At 29.4% G+C, this 14739-nt stretch overlaps 1 non-coding gene and 1 pseudogene across 1 annotated transcript; one reads left to right on the top strand and one right to left on the bottom strand.

Moving 5' to 3' along the window:
- Positions 1 to 4894, top strand: part of LOC113385429 — a 53380-nt pseudogene extending 48486 nt beyond the window's left edge.
- On the bottom strand, positions 918 to 989 carry Trnad-guc. Its single transcript has one exon. It is a non-coding gene; the product is annotated as a tRNA-Asp (tRNA).
- Positions 4895 to 14739: the final 9845 nt, after the last annotated feature.

The following is a 14739-nucleotide window of genomic DNA, read 5'->3' as shown; positions in this document are numbered from 1 at the left end:
GTGAAATATCAATTTTTTCTTACATAATAACAATTTTGCATTTAAATTATGGCTAAACATTTAAATTATAGAGTCTCTTGGAGAAGAATATGGGGAAGGTCTAATTTTAGACTTAGAACTTACCTGGAGTGAATCGGAACCTCGCACGCCATTAATTTGTATATTATCCATAGGATCTGATCCGTCGCCTCAGATTACAGCATTAGCAAAAGCTAAAGAAATTCGTACGTTTAAAAAAACATGATTTTTAAATTATTTTAATTATTCTAATATTATCCTATACATTATAGAATTACGTGCGATTTCAATGGGCCAAGGACAAGAATTCCACGCCAGGCGACTAATTTCTGATTCTATGGCTCACGGAGGATGGGTTCTTTTGCAGAATGTTCATCTTTCGCTGCCTTTTTGTACCGAGGCTATGGATGCTCTAGTTGAAACTGATATTGTTGACGAAACCTTTAGATTGTGGATGACTACTGAGGTAATGAAATAAACAACGTCCAAAATAAGGGACGGACTTTCAGTTAATACGCTTATTATATAATATTATTATTTTCAAAAGTTCACACAAGAAATTCCACGGTCCTCACGTTTAGAAAATTTAACAAAAAAGATTTTTGAATTGTTTACCTTGCAAAAATATTCTCCCCGGCGGGGAATCGAACACCGGTCTTCCGCGTGACAGGCGAGGATACTGACCACTATACTACCGAGGATATGTTTTATCAATCTTTGAAAGAGTTTAGGCTCTTTGTACACCTACAATTTTTTTCTCATAAAGTTGAGATGGTTTTCTTGCTAAGTTGATGTATTCCCAATATTTACGCCCCAAGAGTAATTATCAAAAATCAAGTTGTCGTTGTCATAAAAGGTAAAAATAAGTATTACTGAATTGCTTACTATGTAAAAGTTTCCTCCCCGGCGGGGAATCGAACCCCGGTCTCCCGCGTGACAGGCGGGGATACTGGCCACTATACTACCGAGGACATATTATTTTCCTCCTTTAAAAGCAAGATCGTCACATTAAATTGCGTGTTATAATATAGTTTATAATGTTTATCATAAATTATTAATATTATTAATTTGCTAATAGGTACATTCCGAATTTCCCATCGGATTGCTCCAAATGGCGATCAAATTCACTAATGAACCTCCCCAAGGAATAAGGGCGAGCATGAAGCGGACATATCAAAATGTCACACAGGTAACATGAATATAATGTTTCATATTAAATAGGCCAATTTACATTTCGTAATCTCGGGAGAAAAATGAATACTCAATGTTCTTTCTTTTCTTTGAAACAATTTCGAAAGATTTATGCTAATTTGAAATTTTTTCGAAGGATCTTATATATAACTGATATTTCTTCAAAAAACGAGGTGTATCAGAATTATGCTTTTTAGATCAGAATTATAGTTAGATTTTATGAATCAATATTCTTATTTTTGTAGGATACTTTAGATTACTCTTCGCAGCATCAATGGCCTCCTATGTTGTATGCTGTAGCATTTTTACATACTGTTGTCCAAGAAAGAAGAAAGTTTGGACCTTTGGGCTGGAATGTACCATATGAATTTAATCAGGTATACAAAAGTATTATAAATACCAGCGAATTGGGTAAAAGAGTCTGGATTTACCAGTATTCGTGAGATGATATTTAATAGGTAAAACAATAATATTAGTGGATTTATTGAATCGAAATGATATTTATATATTTAATAATTTTATGATTTTTTTTATTACTGAAACAAATAAGTCTTAATATATTAATTTAGTTTGTATTGATTACTTCCATTTCTACATAGTGAAATGAATTTATAATATTATTTTAATTATTATGTAATAATATTGATATCTTTTAATTTGATATTTAGGCTGACTATGCAGCTTGTGTTCAATTTGTCCAGAATCATTTAGACGATATGGACCCTAAAAAGGGTATTTCTTGGCCGACAGTCTGCTACATGCTTGGCGAGGTAATAATTAAATATTATTATTAAAATCATGTAATTAAATATTTTGTTTCTAAATAATATTGCTCAATGATATCATCCACAACATATCTTTATATTATCATACGAGTTTCTTATTTAATTATATATCAAATTAGTATATAACTACAGTTACTTGTATGCTTAATTTCAATATATGATAATGAAATTGTTTTGTAATTTAAAGATTAAACATTTAGCTTTCAATTATTATTTTTATAAATATTTTTTCTTAAATATAACAAATAGAACAACATCTTCCAACTTCCAACGTAATTAAATGCGAATCAATATGTCGCTACATACAAAAAGCGAATATTTTCTTCATTATTTTAAACTCTTTTTAATAAAAATAATTAGGAATTAATAAATTTATCCAAATTCTACAGGTACAATACGGTGGTCGAGTAACAGATGATTTTGATAAAAGATTATTGACTACATTTACTGGCGTTTGGTTTTCGGATACTTTGCTACGTCCTGGATTCGAATTTTATCGTGGCTATAAAGTGCCAAATACAAGAAATTTGCAAGGGTAATAATGCCAAATTCTACAAACATGTAAGACTATATCTTATTTATTATTCTTGTTATTACAGTTATGTTGATTACATAAACGGTTTGCCAATGACAGACACTCCAGAAGTATTTGGATTACACGCTAATGCGGATATTACTTACCAGATAAATACTGCTAAAGGAATACTTGATACTATATTAAATGTGCAACCAAAAGAAGGTATTAAAACTCACATTTCATTATTATTTTTGTTTATCTGGTCGTACGAACCAAGTGATATTTTTTGTATTCAATTTTTATATATATTTGAAACTTCAATCTTAAGTAAAAATTTCATATAGGTTTTTAAATCTTTTGAAAGGTTTATAAATTTGAATTTTAAATATATTTAAAATTTTAATCCTAATTACATTTTTTTCATAGGTGGTAGTGAAGGTGGCGAAACAAGAGAAAGCGTCGTTTACAGATTAGCAGATGATATGTTGGAAAAATTGCCACCTCAATATGTAGTGTTCGAAGTTCGGGAAGCTCTTCAGAGAATGGGTGCATTTTTGCCCATGAACATTTTCTTAAGGTTAGTGAATAAAGTTTAGAAAGTTTTTTTAAAGTGTTTTTCGTGATCTTGAAATTTTAGACAGGAAATTGATCGAACTTCGAAAGTTATAGCGGCTGTTTACTCAACTTTGTGTGATCTTAAACTTGCTATTGATGGCACAATAGTTATGTCGCAAGGATTGAGAGAAGCTCTTGATGCGATGTACGACGCCAGAATACCAACGAGGTGGCAAAAGGTTTGATGATATAATGGAATATACTATAGATACTATAATTTGAGGTTATATAAATTTAATTACTAGTGTTTAATTACTATTGTTTATTTTTGACCACCAAATATATGTTTTTTTTACTTTTTTTTCTGTATCTCCGAAACCAAAAATTTCATCAGTTATTTATTTTGTCATTACAAGTAAAATGTTTTTTGAATCATTCAAATGGAGTACTCGGTTCTCTCAAAAACTGAATTACCGTTTTTGACACTTTTTGCCATATATCTCCTAAACGGCTAAACCTGTCTTCACCTGATACTAATCAGAACGTCTTCATATCAATAGGAATCGAATTGTTTTTGAATTATTCAAATCGCTTTATAAGTGTTCCCGAAATCGTCGATGAAAATTTGTATTCGAACACACATACACACACGCACATACACACATACATCCATTTTTTCTAAGGTATGCCAAAATGTTCAGAAACCTCTGAAACGTAAAGATATATAAAAATTTTCATTTTCGATTTTTTGCGATTACTATAACTTACCCTACGGGAAGTTAATAACTCAATTTTTTATGTAGGCTACTCAGTGTATACTTTTTCACAACTTTTTTATACTTGTTTGTATTTTCAAACTTTTTTTGATTTTATACTTCGATAGGTATCATGGGAATCTGCAACTTTAGGTTTCTGGTATACTGAATTATTGGAAAGAGATAGTCAATTTAGATGGTGGTGTAACAATGGTAGACCAAAAACTTTTTGGATGACTGGTTTCTTCAACCCACAAGGATTTTTGACAGCTATGAGACAGGTAAAATATATTCTACCATTGATATATAAAATATATGCCGTTAAATTTTTATGTTTTATGCAATATATATTAAAACCTTATCATTAAAGGAGGTAACAAGAGCACACAAAGGATGGGCTTTGGATTCTGTAGTCTTGCAAAATCAAATCACTAAATTGAATAAAGAAGATGTTACTGAATCTCCAAATGAGGGTGTATATGTTTATGGATTATTCTTGGAAGGTAATTTTTATTTATTTACACAAATATTCAAAATAATTGCTCTAAAAATTTTTTGTTTTTTTTAATTTTTACACGAATTAAAAAATGAAACCGAATTAGTTTTTAATCTCACTAAGATCATTTACATATATTTAGGAACAAACATGATTCTTGGAACTCTATGGTTTAATACAGTTTTTAAATAGAAAATAATGATACAGATGAACTGTTACATGCTAAACACAGTTATAGTGTTACGTACAAATTATATAACATTTTACCGCTTTTTTTAAATTTTCTTATTTTGCGGTTACACACATAAATAAATCTTTTGTAGGTGCATCGTTAGACAGAAGAAGTGGTAAACTTATCGAATCTCGTCCGAAAGTTTTGTATGAACAAATGCCAGTGATATTCATATATGCAATTAATACGACTGCTGGTAAAGATCCAAAGTTATATGAATGTCCGATTTATCGAAAACCTCAGAGAACCGACCAGAAGTATGTCGGATCCATAGATTTCGAAACCGACCACAATCCCAGGCATTGGACATTGAGAGGTGTCGCACTTTTGTGTGATATAAAATAAAGAGGAAAGCGACTGTGAAAATGGTACTATTAATGAATAATTTAGTGGATCTGATTTCTATGATCAGTTTCAAAAAGGTACTTAAACAATCACCGAACTTTTTTTTGGCTTGATCATCTAACTACATAACATATAAAACTGTTCAGAAAATAAGAACTCCATCTAATGATGTACTTCTATACAGAGTTAAAAGTGCAAAATGACAAAAGTAGTGAAGAAAAGTCTAGTCTATGCTCGTTCCCAGTTCTTATTCAATATTTAATTATGTAATCTGTAATTGTGACTACTACCTTAGAAAGCGCACAGTATCATTTATATTGCAAGGGTTTAATTTAATTGTATTACTCTTTAACCTATTATGGCAAATCATAAAGTTGATTTATTTTAGTTGAGAATTTGTAAGAAATTGGATATATTTGATGATAATTTATTTTTTTACTTCGAGGCCATTTTAGATTGATTCACTTGACTAATAATTTTTCTACATAAACAATGAAATTGGTTTACAAACGATGTTTGTCTTACGAAACTTGATTTTATATTCAACGAAATTTAAAATTTTGTAACAAAATTATAAAATATTTAGATAATTTGCATAGTGCTTCCATTTATTGTATTATATATATGCGAGTAATCAATAATTAAAAATGCTAATCTTGTTTATTGATTAACAGACGTTAAAGTAATTTCAAATTATTTTATTGAATTTAAAGAAAAGAGTATTTAAAGAGCCAATATTTGAAATGCTCATTTTTTTATTTATATTCAATGCAATTTTTGCAATATAATCTACGCAAATGTTATATATAGTTCAAATATAATAATTTCGCAATTGTTTTGTTGAACAGAAATGTTGCTCGTTATAATATTAATTGTTATTACATTGATGCTATATTATATATTATGTGATAGTGTTGTATAGCATTAGTTCCAAATAAACAAATAGTAAAAATATAACTCTTTAAATATCATTTAAAATTTTTGATAATATCATTTTATAAAAACCGTTTTTTCAACAACAATAAACTTCATATGTATATAAATATCATGAATTTCGGGATATAAATACTCATTATTAAAGCTCATCCCTTTCTAAATCATCACAGAGATAAAAATAAAACGCGCAATTTAATTGCGGCCGTAAATATCAATTACAATGACCTTTTCTAACGAATATAAACATTTTTTGTATTTATGCATTCAAAACGTTTGCAGATTCGCAATTGAAATTTATTGCAGAGATTACCTAATCAAGTTTAATTGAGACGGATAGTCCCATGTTTTGAATTTAATTGAATTTAATCCAAATGAATATTTATCACATATCAACCCTTATACGGCAGATTTTAAACTCGATTCCTATGGTCCGTGAAAAGGGTTCAGATTGAATATGAGAAGCACATACGTGGAAAGGACTTGATTTATGTGATTAGGACATAACGAACCGAGGTCGATTGATGATGTCAATAAATTTATATTCGATAACCTTTTTTATATTTCAGTGAATATGGTTCTGCCATTCAGAAGATTTCAAATATCGTCATTTGCAATTTTTAACTTTTCTCTAGGGCAGTCAGTGATTTCAGCAGTAATACTGCTGTATGGAAATGCGAGCCGCCCAGTAGTCCTTCCTGGCACGGGTGATTTTCTAGAACTTGCTTTTGCAATTTTTGTGTTACTTCAGCCGCTGTTAAACAATTAACAGTATGAGTTATATGAAAACACTATCGACGGCGAGTTCTGAAGAAACTAATAAATAAATTGTTCATCATTGGAGTTGCATTTACGTGAAAATGGCTGAAATGTGAGGGGCCGGTGTTCAGCCAATGCATCAAATTGTTCTTCTGGACTTCTTGCCCACAAACAGTCCGTTTCCCTTAATGAAGTCATAAGTATAATGTGTTTTTTAAATTTTTTGGTCGCTTTCCAAAGGAAAAAAAATGTCTCAGTACTTGCTGAAAAAGTATGTAAGAAATTTTCAAAAGAAACATTTTTATAATTTATTATTAAATTCTTCTTAATTACCTTTCCTGTGCAATAGAATTAATGGAATTATATAATATCTATGGACACCGAGTGGCTGTGTATATGATTTAGAATATGAATCGAGTTTTTAATTGCTGCAATAAGTGTATTTGCGAAGGTGTTGATACCGATTTTCAAATCTTTTTCATTTTTCAGAGGAATTTTACAGTTGATGTTGTTTTCGATGTGTTAGGAAAGGTGCCAATCGATAAATTTGTTCATAAGCGAACTCATATTTTTGGTTGGAGTATGTGTGAAATATTTATGAATTACTGGCGATTAATCAGAACTGGGATCCAAGCATGATTTCATTTCTATACACTCGTTTTTAATATTTTTGGCTACAAAAAGTCTAGAATTTTGTTCAAATCACTTAACTGGAGATTATTATAATTTTTTGTATTATATTGCATTATTATTATATAAATTATTATTTTTGAGACGTTTTGAGTTTTGTCTATCTAATTTTATAATCAAGTTGCGAAAGAATTTGAAAAAAAGTAGAAATTTTTTATTAACCTCCCGAAGGGTAAGTTATAGTAATCACAAAAAATCTAAAATGTGAAGATATATGTTTTAATCTAAAATGTAAAGATATACGTTTCAAATGTTTTAAAACATTTTGGCATACCTTAGAATGGAGCATCCGATTTTAATGATTTGTAAAACATGAAATGTGAAATTTTGAAAAATGAATATTAGACATGTGCACATCACATTATGAGATTTTATAGATATATAATAAGAAGTACACATTTTGTGTATATTATGGTCTCCGTACAAATGTTTACACGTTAGACACTATGACGCATCGCTTACGCGCTTTGATATTATATTTCGACTCTAAAACTGCTAATGAGCGCGATTACATTAAAAAAATTCAATATTTTCAAAGAAACTTATAATATTGCAAAAAAATTAAAATACAAAAGGCCAGTTTTCTTCAAAAATTTTAAATTTCTCAAAAATTTAATCTTTGCAAAGTTTTGAAATAATTTTAACGTTTTTTTAAATATGTTAATTTTTTTTACGGAAAGTTCCAGCAATTTGCTTTAAGCCACGATGCCATGAACCACTAGTTAATTTTCAATCATTATTAAAATGACAACAGCTCGTATAATAAACATAACATATCTGTTATTGTAAATTGCTCATGAACCATCTGATGTTAAATTCGGATCTGCTCCCAAAACAAATAAGTCTACTACTGTGGTGCCGTATCATATAAACAACAAACATGCATGAATCTAAAATCCACCTTAACGAGTGCGACCTCATACCATGGGCAGCGGTTCCAGCTCTGCGACGTCGCCGTCGCCGTCTTAGAGAAGATGTTTGTTCGGAATTACTTCGGAAGTTAAATTGAATTGACTTTAAACGCTGCGAGTGTGCGGCCGAGACGCCTACGGGCTTTAAAACACCGACACGCTCGCACGCACGGAAATCGGCAGCACACGTACGACAGGATAAAATGAAATGAATTCGTATACTAGGATTTTATGTCAAAAACAAAGAGTGCACGAGATCGACTTAGAGAAATGACTTCTCTTTTGCCCGGAGAAGAAAGACTTCTCTTGTGAAGCTATATGATTTGACAACAGACTTCACTCGATTATAATAATAATAAATAGTAGTCTGCCCGAAGTCAGGTTTATGGTATGTGAGTACCACAAAATCAATGATTTCCTTTCCTTCCCTTGTTTATTATCCCTATTACCATTTTATAATCATTAACTAATGATCATTAATCACTTTTTATTCAATTTTATGAATTTTCTTTATCGAATTTCCGCTTCCATGCTTCCTGATCCTGTGCTTCGGCTTTCAACTCCCTGTATTTCTTCTTTTCGCGTAAGTCATCAACTATTTGCATTCTTCTTCTTCCCATTCCTTTCAGACCTTCTATTTTACTGCATTCTTCTTGCAGAATGAGTCCGATCCAGTTTCCTCTTCTTTTCAGGATCGTGCTCAGTAAAGTCCTTTCTTCACACACTCTTCTCAGGATTCTTCATTTGTTATCTTGTCTGTCCACATTTTTATCTCCATTCGCCGCCAGCACCACATTTCATACTTTTTAGATAGTTAATTATAATATATTCACTATATATAAACTATAAATGACATAATGATAAAAGAAGATGAAGATGTCAACGTATGTTTCTATAATCTATGATAATAATTGATTTTTTATCTCTTTTATCAAAGAGTCCTATGAGCTGTTGTGCTGACTCCTTAAAAGATTGCTTTTTACAGATGATTTACAGATTACAATCCAAAATGTTCTTTGTGATTAGTTCTTTTAACAATTTTTAAAATGATAATGATTTTTTCAATAATGCAGGTTAGAAACAATGCAACATATAGCCGATGCCATTCTATCAGCCGAGGATCCTTATAATTTAAATTGATAAAATTATTGGAATATTGTAATATGTAACGCCTCAATAATTCATTTTATTCAATATTTATGGTATATGTGATATTAACTTTTTTGAACTATATTACCTTATATATAAAAATGAATCGCAAAATGTGTTGGTAAGCGCATAACTCAACAACGCCTGGACCAATTTGGCCAATTCTTTTTTTAAAATGTTTGTTGAAATCTAAGGATGGTTCTTACGGCGAGAAAAAATCGAATAATTATCGGGAAAACCCTGGTGTAAATATTCAATTGTTGAAATACAAATTAAGGTTAGTTTCCAGCAACTATCCACACTATGTTTCTCTAAAAAAACATATAAAGTATTATACATCGTTAGAAATGTCTCAAAATTCTTAGTACTTTTCCCCATATCAGTATAGATTATTAAAAAAATTGAGTTTTTAGGCATGGGAACAGGACAACGTCTGTCGGGACAGCTAGTTTCTTATAAATTTTGTTTCCATCTTAAAATGAACCATAGTTAGAATATTTGAATATATAAAAGATACTTTGACAATGGTTCATATTGAAAAACAATTATTAGTAGTATTTTTGCAATAATATATAATAGGTTTTTGTAAGTAATATTTTTTATACTGGTACGGAACATTGAGGATTCATTTGTGCGGTTAAATAGACCATAATATAGCGTTGTTATGGCAACACTATGCTATGCTCCTTTCTTGGTACTGAAAACAGTCAAAATACTATGGTTTTGCTGTGCATTCCGGCATTTTACACATAAAATATAACTCCGCGCATATTTTATTATAGCACATCAGAAATATGCACTTGTGCAATCATTGTTTTTTAATACACAGAAAAGTACATAGCATTTGGTAGCTTAAAATTTGTTGGAGTTGATATGTAAATATAAAAATTAATACTGTGTCCTTGTACAGGGGGTTTGTGACGAATCTGATAAAATTGATATTACCAGTTCTACATTATTTCACGGAATATGGAGTAAAAAAAACATGTGAAGTTTATTTTATCGCAAGAGCAATAATTCGAGAATCCAATAATTCGCACATCCGATCCCATTTGCGATACTTTTGTTTCAAACGATCGCAGGCGTAAAGCGAAATAAAAAATAAACTTCTGTCGAATGAAATTTCTGTCTTGACACAACATAAAAAGAAAAGTTTTGTTGAAGGAAGAAGTTGTTTTCATTCGATCCCCATCCATTGCTCAAAAAATAAATATTTAATGATGCGTGGAGAGAGTGGAGACGAATTTATCAACTTAAAACTCGATCGCACCAATTGTTTTTCTCACGATATTTTTTGTTAGAATAACTTAAAGTATTCCGCACAAAAAACTCATTTTTTACATCAGAATTATATTAGCATTTTATTTTGATAAAAAATACTAGAATTTAGACTAGCACAATTGGACAGTGCACACAGTTGCCAGTATTTACATAACTATTATACATTAGATACCAAATATTGATGAGAAGAATTTTATAAAATATTATTTAATACTTTTGTCTTATGACAATCACATTCACAACCATAATCACTCTTATATAACACTTCAGATATAGATATGTTATTTAAGAAAACGAATTTCCAAGCCAAGTATGCCTTTTTAAATTACATATAATATTGAAATACAAAAACATTAAATATTCTGGTATAAAATTTTATTGATTTATTATACATATAATTTTATTACAATTTAAAATTTAATTATAATTTTGCTCATCTGTGTTACATTTAAACTTTAGGTTTTTTGTGAGGAGTTTTGTTAGTTATAAAAAGTTATGATAAGTTACAATTGTGATTATTTAATTTAAATTAATGCTATTATTCATTCCTAGGTAAAATTAGTCATAAATGGTATATCTATTTGTAGTCAATCGCTATGAAGATTGCCTTTTCAAAACATTATTGCCATATCTCAATTAAATTCATATAAGAAACAGCGCCGCCAGGAGAAATTTTAAACATTCTGTCCAACAGTGTCATAAATGTCATTTTTACAATAATAAGAACTTATTGTAGATTATTTTTCTTCAGTACCAAAGTTTGTGTTAAATTGTGAATTCCTTCCTTGAACCCGACAAGGTAGTTTGATGGTAAAACCAAAATTATTTATAGGAAGCAGTTAATAGGTATGTTATCATTATATTATATACAATCTGCATTGAGGTTATAGTTTTTATATATCATAAAAAAAATCTTTATTATATACATCTGCATTGAGGTTATAAATTTTATATTTGATGTTGAGTATTGATTTTTTAACATCTAAATATAAAAGAAACTTTATTACGGTTTTAGTTTAATTTTGGACTTCACAAATAAAAAATTATTTAGGATCTCGTAGGAATTCATAGTTTGTTATCTGCATATAATTGCTTCTAAAAATGATGTAAAGTGTTTAGAAAAATAATATAATAATAGGATACAAATGATATGATAACAAAATAACTAATCAAAATTAAAAATTTCGGTTTAAATGCATTCTGATGTTTGTTGAGTATTAGAATTGTTAAATGGTTAGTCATTATTAAAGTAAAAAGTGAATTTTTTCAATTTTATAATAAATAAGTAAGTATAAAAAGGCAAGTCTATAAAATATATATTACCTATAATTACATTGATATATTTTTCTTTATTGAACAATAAATCCAATAAATAAAAAGCAATTTTTTGTAGATGTTTTAGAAAATTCTATTTGTTCGAATAAAAAATAGTGATGGTTATAAACAAAAAAATAGTGATGGTTATATAGATCAATTTTTTTATATTAAATTTATAATATTTTCTATTTACTTGATATTCTGTATTCTTTATCATTAATAGTGTTAGTCTATATTAAAAACGATTTTGACAAAAAAAACCTGATGATGAAACGTATCTAGATCCGAAACGTAATTAAACATATACAAATAACAAATCGTTTTTTATTTATTCGATTTATTGTTCGAAAAAGCAACATATATCAACATATATATATATACATATATACATATATATATATATATATATATCTATATTTATATATTGCTGATTTTGTGGAATATATAAATAAAATATTTCAGAATTTAGTTGAATTTCAAAATTATCAATATTTACAAGAACGTTACGGCTTAATATATAAAACTGTTTTTTCTCGCAAACGAGGCCACATTGATACGATTTGTATTCAAGTCGCGATCTTCCTCCGTGAAGACATTGCGAATGAAGACTTTAGTACATTAATTCCGTACCACTTGAACTTTCTTAGCGGCATATGCGCATTGTTTTACCCGAAAACTCAGAAGTTTATTTATTTTAATTTCACTCAGGGATTTCATTTGAATAAGGGTAAAGGAAACCCGTTGTCTCACTTGATAGCGAGATTTGTATCATAAGCTTTTAAACAGTTAAATTAGAACGTTGGATTCTTAGAGTCACGAAGAGTCAAAAGTCTTCAATCGCAGGATGCGTATAATGAAAATTTTCAATGACCTTACAGAGTCTTTTGTGAAGTTTTAGATTGGTTGGAAAGTGCTGTTTGTTAAGTTTAAGATGAAAGGAAATTTTTAAGTACATGCATAAATAATAGCTTGCAGCTTATATGGGTATATATACTTGATATTCTACTTGTCTAAATTTTGAGCAGTATCTTCTAAAACATGGTTCACTTTTTATTATTCAATTAATTGCGATTCATTGTTCTTAGTTGTGCATTATACAAGAATAACGAAATAGTCATTTAACTTATTATAATATAGTTAAAGCATAAGTTAGGTTAAAAAATTAGGTTAAAAAATAAGATATAAGAACTTTTTATATAATTTTCTAGTTTATACAAGTAATTAAATATAACTTGAAAAAGTTTATTAATTATTTCTAAAAATTATAAAATCGAACACATAATGATATTAACCTTTCTAAATATGAGATATATACACCGTCGATTACAAATAATTTAAATTGGTTCTTCAATATTGCATTTTACAAGCAAACTTTGCAATTATTTAAGTATGTGCTGTCAACTGCCAAATTCGATGAAATTCCATAACTAGCTTTTCTCAAGACCACATATGAAGATGATATGATATTTGTTGTGATAAAATCGAATAAAAATATTTCAATTGATATATTTAAATAAGTTATAATTATTTATATTGAGTTGGATTACTTAATTAACTTCCCGTAGGGTAGTTATAGTAATGGGCCGAAAATCGAAAATGAAAATTTTTGCATTTCTCGATGTTTTGAAGGTTTCTGAACATTTTGGCATACCTTAGAAAAAATGGATATGTGTGTGTGTTTTGTATGTCCGCATTTTTAACTTCCCGTAGGGTAAGTTATAGTAATCGCAAAAAAATCGAAAATGAAAATTTTTGCATTTCTCGACGTTTCAAAGGTTTCTGAATATTTTGGCATACCTTAGAAAAAATGGATGTATGTGTGTGTGTGTGTGTGTGTGTGTGTGTGCGTGTGTGTATGTATGTGCGGATACAAATTTTCGTCGACGATTTCGGGAACACCGATCAACCGATTCGATTATTTCAAAAAACATTCGATTCGTATTGATAAGGAGACGTGCTGATTAGTTTTTGGCGAAGTCAGGTCTAGCCGTTCCGAAGATACGGGGCAAAAAGTGCCGAAAAAGGTAACTCAGTTTTTAAGAGAACGGAGCTTACGATTTTAATAATTCAAAAAACGTTTTACTTGTATTGACAAGGTGAAATACCGATCAAATTTTCATAAAGGCAGGTCTAGCGGTTTCGGAGATCTAATGAAAAAAGTAAAAAAAAATGCCATTTGGCGGTCAAAAATGATCATTAGACATATGCACATCAAATTATCAGATATTTTATAGAGATTTTAACAATAAGTATAATTTTGGTTTACATTCCTATGGGTTCCGTACCAATGTTTACGCGTTAGACGTCGACGCGGAGCTTACGCGGTTTGATATTTCGTCTTTATGCAGTTAAAGCAGTACGATTGCTTTGAAAAAAAGTTTAGATCTTTCAAAATATGTCAAAATAAAGAAAACATTTTTTTTTCAAAAAAAAAATTAAAAAAAAAAAATTAAAAAAATTTTTTTTTTAAAAAAAAAGTAATTTTTTGTCTAATTGTTTGTCAAAAATCTTATTTTTTTGAAGTAAATTTTTTTCAAAAATGCTAATCGTTTTTAAAAAAATAATTTTTGGTACGGGAAGTTCCAGCAATTTGCCTCAAGGCACGATGCCTTAATTGCCTTAAGACAGAATTCCACTTACAGCTAGTTTCGTTCAGGTTTTCGGGCGCACGGATCAACCGATTTGAATGGTTCAACAAACCATTCAAGATTCCTATTGATAGGGAGATGTGCTGATTAGTTTTTGGCAAAGGCAGATCCAGCAGTTACGGAGATAAAGAATCGAGTTTTTGAGAGAACGGAGCAC

The sequence above is a fragment of the Ctenocephalides felis genome, unplaced genomic scaffold (genome assembly GCF_003426905.1).
Source record: "Ctenocephalides felis isolate EL2017-DRISC unplaced genomic scaffold, ASM342690v1 CF-g0.4_SCAFFOLD_03571, whole genome shotgun sequence".
Lineage (NCBI taxonomy): Eukaryota > Metazoa > Arthropoda > Insecta > Siphonaptera > Pulicidae > Ctenocephalides > Ctenocephalides felis.
The sequence above is the reverse complement of the archived record's forward strand: the minus strand, read 5'-3'. Positions and strand labels throughout refer to the sequence as shown.